We start from the raw sequence: 7,500 nt of genomic DNA, 5'->3' as shown, positions 1-7,500 counted from the left end.
GAGAGAGAGAGAGAGAGACTTATCTATGTACATACACACAAACATAAAAAAAGAGAGGGGGAATAGGGAAACTCTCTCTCTCTCTCTCTCTCTCTCTCTCTCTCTCTCTCTCTCTCTCTCCGTGGAAGTGAGATGGCTTTTAAATCTCACCCTACCGAACACACATACACACACGCACACACACACACACACACACACACACACACACACACACACACACACACACACACACACACACACACACACAGGGAGATATTCTTAGCAACTTTACCCTCGTACGCTTCACGATCTTGTTTTTGTTGTGTGGTGGTGGTGGCGGTGGTGGTGGTGGCGGTGGTGGTGGTGGCGGTGGTGATGGTGGTGGTGGTGGTGGTGGTGGCGGTGGTACTCTTAACATTCTCATATTCTCTCAGTAATTATATTTTTTTTACCCTCCTTTGCTCTCTCTCTCTCTCTCTCTCTCTCTCTCTCTCTCTCTCTCTCTCTCTCTCTCTCTCTCTCTCTCTCTCTCTTAGTCGTCTCTCCACTAATCGCTCTGTATCCTGTCTTCCTCCTCCTCCTCCACCTCCTCCTCCTCCTCCTCCTCCTCCTCCTCCTCCTCCTCCTCTTCCACCTCTCCGTTGGTCCCGTCACTGTGATTATGGTATTTTTCTCTCCCCTCCCCCCTCTCTCTCTCTCTTTCTCTCTCTCTCTCTCTCTCTCTCTCTCTCTCTCTCTCTCTCTCTCTCTCTCTCTCTCTCTCTCTCTCTCCCTTTGTCTCTCTCACTCTCACTCCCAAAATATCCGCACACACAGGCAATGGCAAAAACGTTCATGGTATGTGCGTGGTGACAGTTTCATGTGTGTGTCTGTGTGTGTGTGCGTGTGTGTGTGTGTGTGTGTGTGTGTAAGTACATGTGCGTAAGATGACGGCCATTTTTAAATTCCCCATCACTTAGTTTTTTTTTCTCTCTCTCTTTTTTTCTTCCTCGTCCCTTATTGTTCCTAGAAGCTATCAGAGTATTTGTGTCCTACTGTGAATTGTGGTTATGTGTGCGTGTGTGTGTGTGTGTGTGTGTGTGTGTGTGTGTGTGTGTGTGTGTGGGTTTAGTTGTAGTGAGTGTGTGGTAAGATGGGAGTATAGTTGAGTGCGTGAGTGAGTGCGTGCGTGTGTGAGTGCGTGCGTGAGTGGGTGAGAAAACGGATGATTGGGTTATAATAATGATAGAAAAACGATGACAGCTAAACAAAAGCATTAAATAAACACACCAGCAAGTAAAAAAAAAACATAACATAAAGAAAACACTAACCAGACAAACTAATACTGTTTACATTACTTATAATAAACTTAGCAACACTTTCCCATTGACACCGCCGATGCTATCAACACACACCTATTCAGAAACGCCTTCCCCTCTCGCTAGTACAATTTTCCAAGGCCACAGAGACAAGTAGCCGAGTCTTCAATACAGTTTATCCTTTTAATAAACTAGAAATCTTGCCGGTCTATCACAAAACACCATAAAAACGCACTTAAAAACGCTTTATTTTCTCATCACTATAATTTTCCGGGGCCAGAGACAAATACCAGGGTTTTCAAGACAATTTTCCTTTTAATAAACCAGAAATTTTGCTAATCTATTACCAGAACCATTAAAATATTCTTAACTCTGTAAGTACCATGACGCATTTCCATATTCATTCCTCTTACTATTTGTCGATTTTAAAAAAGCTTCAGAATCTTATATGGAGGATTAAAATAGTGAAGATTGTGGCCATTAATCATCTGACCTCCATAGACCCTTACTAATGTCAATAAAATGGTCTAATCACACTCCAACCTCAAGGTAGAAGTGTGTCTCAGCATTGAACGGGTTAATAAACTTGAAATCTTGCCAATCTATTACCAGTATCATAAGAAATACCCTTAAAAACACGACTGTCTTCAACTGGAGCCTTTGGAAAGCAGTGATGGGGAGAGAGGAAAGAGCTTCAGAATACTGGTCTATATCATACAATAAACCCACAGAGCACCACAGTTTGTCGGGATCGCGTGCTGGACCCGCTCCCGCCAGACTTCCCTTTCCGGTGACAGTATTCGCACATCACACACCCCTCCCTCTCCCCTCTCCCTCACCCCTCCCTCTCACTCAAGGCCACCACCTGCTCACTGCTCTGTGGGGGAATCCTTTGTAGTGAAGCTCAGTGGTCAGAGGGACAGATGATAATGCTTTTTGACGTTATACTTTCGTTCTTTGCCTATATAATGTTGCTGTGATCAATATTCTCTCTATCTGGGTGTATTCGTGTGGCAAGCTTAACCCTTTCAGTACCATGACGCGTTTTCATATATATTCTGCTTGCTATTTGCTGATTTTATATAGCTTCAGATACTTATGTAGAGGATTAGAATAGTGAAGACTGTGGCCATTAATCTTCTGACCTCCATAGACCCCTCCTCATGCCAATAAAATCGTCTAACCATACCCAAACCTCATGGTAGAAAATGAGTCACAGTGCTGAAGGGGTTAAGTATGTTTATTATGTATTGTGTTAGGCTGTAATGTGCTGGGTTGGATTTTTCTGCGTTGGTTTGCGTTGAGTTGTGCTGTGATACGTTGTGCTGTGCTGCTGGAGTTTATTTCTCAGCGTAGAGTTTGGTAGAGAGTCGAAACAAGCATCACTTAACCTCTTCAGTACTGGGACGCATTTTTACCACGAGTTTGGGTACCATTAGACGATTTTGTTTACATTAGGAAGGCTTTATGGGGGTCAGGAGATTAATGCACAGAGTCTACACTATTTTAACCTCCAAGTAAATTTCTGAAGGTGTGTAAAGTAATAATTAGAATGAATATGAAAACACGTCATAGTACTGAAGAGGTTAATTAACAGAGAGAAACTTTCCTACGCCCCAACAAGCCAGTGTCTCAGCTTTTCATTAAATACCACTAGTTAGTTAGATTAGAATAAACGTAAAAAGATTATAACAAATAGAAAGAAAGCCGAACCGAAGTCCTGAACACGGCATGGCATTATTCATTCCTTGGAGAGACGCATAGCAAGTCACTTAGGTTAGACAGGCTTGCATCTCACGTGTGTCTGTGTCTCATCTTGCCTTCACCAGACTGCAGTGGAGCCGAGCGTGGCCAAGAGTGCTGCCGTGATCCCAGTGACAGGTGAACGACTTAATGATCACCTAGAACACTTCAGTGACTACTCCTGTGACTCGTGAAAATAGTCCCGGTGAGATGGAAAGCGTAAGATTTGAAGGCATTATTAGGTTTACACGTTGCAATCGCTCTAGAAAATAAAGTACACATGCTGGTGCCTATACGAAAAATATTAGTTAAAGGAAACTACAAAAATCTATTAGGCCTATTTGGCAAGCCCTCTATTAAATAAACTACACGTGGAAAGTCTTATAAAAAAAATAGAAAAAGCTACAAGAATTTTTTAGGCTTACATATGACATTACCTATACGAAAATAGATAAATAAACTTACAAGAAAACTCAAGGCCTATACACGTAACATGCCGTATGAGAAAATAAACAAATAAACCTAAAAGAATTCTTAAGGCCTATACGTGACATGACCTATACGAAAATTAATAAATAAAGGTACAAGAACTCCCTTTACGAACCTTACTCAGAGAAGACAACCGACAAGAGAGACCCATTAAATCCGAACTTATAATGCGGGTAGGCGGGGCGGGGAGATGGGGAGTGGGACAGGGTGGCGTGGGGCGGGGCTGTGAAAGATGCAGTAGGTGTCGAGCAGACCATCTCATCTCTCAGTCACAACAGGAAGCAATGAGGGGTGTGTCGTGTCACGTGCCTCGCCAGATGTCCTCCAAGCCTGTGTCTGTATTCTGAAACTCTGCCCCGCATCTTCGCTACGTTCAAAGGCTCTATCTAGTTAAAGGGATTTTTAAGCTTGTTTTTATGGTTCTAGTGACAGATTAATTACGTTTCTATATCATTAACACGGGATTACTCTTGAGAACATAGCTAATTTACTGTGTGGCTTTTTAAACGGTTGTGGTAAGAGAGTAAGTTGTTTTATGGATGTTTCATGGTTCTAAGGACAGATTAACAGCATTTTTACGTTATTAACTCGATAAACACTCCTGAAAACATGGCTGATCCTCTCTGTGGCTTTTTAAACGGTTGTGGTAAGAGAGTAAAGCGTTTTAAGGGTGTTTTATAATTCTAGTGACAGATTAACAGCATTTTTACATTATTGATTCTATAAACATTCTTGAGAACCCTGTAAGAACTCTGCGGCATTTGAAAGCAGTTGTGGTGAGAGAGTAAAGCGTTGTCATGGATGCTTTTTTTATGGTTCTGGTGACAGTTTAACTTTTTTGCATTATTAACACGATAAATACTCTTGATGACCGGGCTAATCGTCTCTGAGGCTTTTAAAGATAGTCATGGTGAGAGAATGAAGCGTTTTTTAAGCATGTTTTAATGGTTTTAGTGACAAATTAACAGCATTTTTATATTATTAACACGACAAACACTAGCGAACATGGCTAATCGTCCCTGCGGCCTTTGAAAACAGTGGTGGAAGAGCAGTGGTTTGGAATACGGCCCGTGGTTAACAATGCACACGTGACATTTGGGTACTCAGGCTAATGTCACGTTGTAGTACAAATATCCACCTTGAAATATTAATACGCTCACAACACTTGGATTAATAACACGTGGTGGTGGTGGTGATTGTGGTGGTGATGGCCTTCAACCTTGGAACTTGATACATATTCTTAATCTAATTTGCTTCCTTTTTGTGTTTCTTTTTTTAATGAATATTTTTTCTTACTTTTTTTCTTTTCGTTTTTTTATGTTTTTTTTTTTGTGTATGAGTGATTATTGAAGTCTCTCTCTCTCTCTCTCTCTCTCTCTCTCTCTCTCTCTCTCTCTCTCTCTCTCTCTCTCTCTCAGGTGTGAATTGACGTAATAATTTGTCATGACGCAAAAGTTTCATGTCAATTTTTCTTCATTATAAATTATCTTTTTTTTTTTTTTCCTTCCTTGCTTAATATCGATGTGCGTAATGGCTACGAGGAAATGCACACACACACACACACACACACACACACACACACAGTGTGTGTGTGTGTGTGTGTGTGTGTGTGCGCGTGTGTGTGTGATTTATCCATGGTTTTGAGGATCGTGTGTGTGTGTGTGTGTGTGTGTGTGTGTGTTTCCTATTTACGTGCATTCCTCACACGATCACACGAATTCCTGAAATAGACTGAGATTACAAGTGAGACAAGAAATCCTTTAGCTGCGTGACTCTTGTGGCGCGAACTGTCATGATAGTGATAATGGTGGTGGTGGTGGTGGTGGTGGTGGTGGTGGTGGTTATGATCAGAAGACAATGAAAACGAAAAGAAAATAAAGAATATGAGTAGGAGGAGGAGGAGAAGGAGGAGGAGGAGGAGAACATAATCATAATAAAAAAAACAGCAGAGGAATAACAACAATAACAACAATAACAACAACAACAACAACAACAACAACAACAACAACAATAAGCCACATTACACACAAAATTCAAAACAGACAAAATTGGATACACAACAATACGAAATTAAAAAAAAAAAAAACAAAACAACAACAACAACAACAGAGAGAAAAAAAAATACTCAAAGAAATTAAACAAAAATAACAATAACAACAATAACCGAAATAAAGAAACAGGAAGACAAAACACAAATACACAACAAAAAACAAGCAAGAAAGAAGAAAACAAGGAAGAAACCACCACCACCACCACCACCACCACCACCACCACCAATAGTAACAAGCACACACCAGCCATAAGTTCAGAGCAGTGGTGAGGCAAGAGGGTGTGAAGAATACATGTGTGTGGTGTGTCTGAGTGAGTAAGTGAGGCGTGCTAAGTAATGTAGAGTGAAGATGACTTATTAGTGGCCTGTGGTGAGGAATGGCCAGGTGTTAAGAAGGTTGGTTGGAGTAGATTAGAGAGATTAATTGTTCCTGTTTTAGTTTTTCGTTCGTTTTGGTTTGTGATGATGTGCGTTTGATGGGGCTTGTTTGAGAGGGAAGGAGTGAGTGAGACAAAGAAAGAGAGAGAGAGAGAGAGAGAGAGAGAGAGAGAGAGAGAGAGAGAGAGAGAGGGCGATACATATATACACGTACACTTTCATCTCTCTCTCTCTCTCTCTCTCTCTCTCTCTCTCTCTCTCTCTCTCTCTCTCTCTAAAATATTGAAGTAGGAGTGTGAATTTTTATCATTACTTTTTATTTTCTTTTTATCAGTCAACAGTTTTCATCTTTTTTTTTCCTTTTTCATTTTTGTATATTATTTAGAGAAGATATTTTGTTTTATTTTGTTTCCTTCATCTTCTTTATACACTGAAGTCCGATAAGTATTTGTAAAGGACGTATTTTTTTTTATTTTAGTAAACACACACACACACACACACACACACACACACACACACACACACACACACACACACACACACACACACACACACACACACACACACACACACACACACACACACACACACACACACACATTCATTAAGTTATTTCTCTCTCTCTCTCTCTCTCTCTCTCTCTCTCTCTCTCTCTCTCTCTCTCTCTCTCTCTCTCTCTCTCTCTCTCTCTCTCTCATTTTTGTTTTTGTTACTTGAATAATTCTAAATCGAGACCAATTTTTTTTTTCTTTCTTTTTTTTCCTTTGCTCGATCAGATGCATTTTGAAAAGGCGGTGACATTAGATAACCAAAGCGTTATAGCCAAAAGGAACCTCTCTCTCTCTCTCTCTCTCTCTCTCTCTCTCTCTCTCTCTCTCTCTCTCTCTCTCTCCCTCAAAACACCTCATTTCTCAATCCCTGCCTATCTTTGAATTTCCTCTTACCTCTAACTCGCTCTGATTCAAGAAGAAGGTGACGAGATGGCAGGTGGAGACAGCTGTGCAGGTTTCAGAAAGGGACCATTATCTGAAGCTCTGTGCCGCGTGTAGCTGGTATTCTCAAACGCTTCTGTGCTTCACCTCCATTATTTCAAAAAGCTTTATTTAGATTCACACGAGGTTTTTTTTTTTTAAGGTGTTTTTACAGTTCTAGAGGCAGAGTGACAAGATTTCTACATTATCAACTGCAGAAATACTCTTAAAACGCCGCTGATCAACTCTGTGGCTCTTGAAAATAGTCGTGGTGAGAGAGAGCATAGCGTTTCTGAATTTCGTCTTTTCTTGTGTCTTGTCTCTCTTCCCTGTAGCTAGTTATGCTCTCTAGCTTTCCTTTATATTTCAAGCTCCTCCACTGCTTTCAAGAGACTCCAGTTGAAGCTATACTGTTTTTTTTTTATTTTTTTTATCTACATTATCAGCGAGGGAAGCAGTCTTGGGAAATCGGGTAGTCATCTATGTAGCCTTTCAAAATAGTGGTGAGAGCGATGCATTTTTTAATAAAGGACTTGATGGCTTCCCGTAACTTCTCTTATTTTCTGACTAATCTCTCTTTTTACTACACTAC

The 7,500-nt window shown here is 40.7% G+C and overlaps 1 protein-coding gene across 1 annotated transcript in view; it reads left to right on the top strand.

The window, feature by feature from the left end:
* Positions 1-7,500, top strand: part of LOC123502911 (basic proline-rich protein-like) — a 58,426-nt gene that overhangs the window by 17,166 nt on the left and 33,760 nt on the right.

This window comes from Portunus trituberculatus, chromosome 12, assembly GCF_017591435.1.
Source record: "Portunus trituberculatus isolate SZX2019 chromosome 12, ASM1759143v1, whole genome shotgun sequence".
In the NCBI taxonomy this organism is placed as follows: Eukaryota; Metazoa; Arthropoda; class Malacostraca; order Decapoda; family Portunidae; genus Portunus; species Portunus trituberculatus.
The sequence above is the reverse complement of the archived record's forward strand: the minus strand, read 5'-3'. Positions and strand labels throughout refer to the sequence as shown.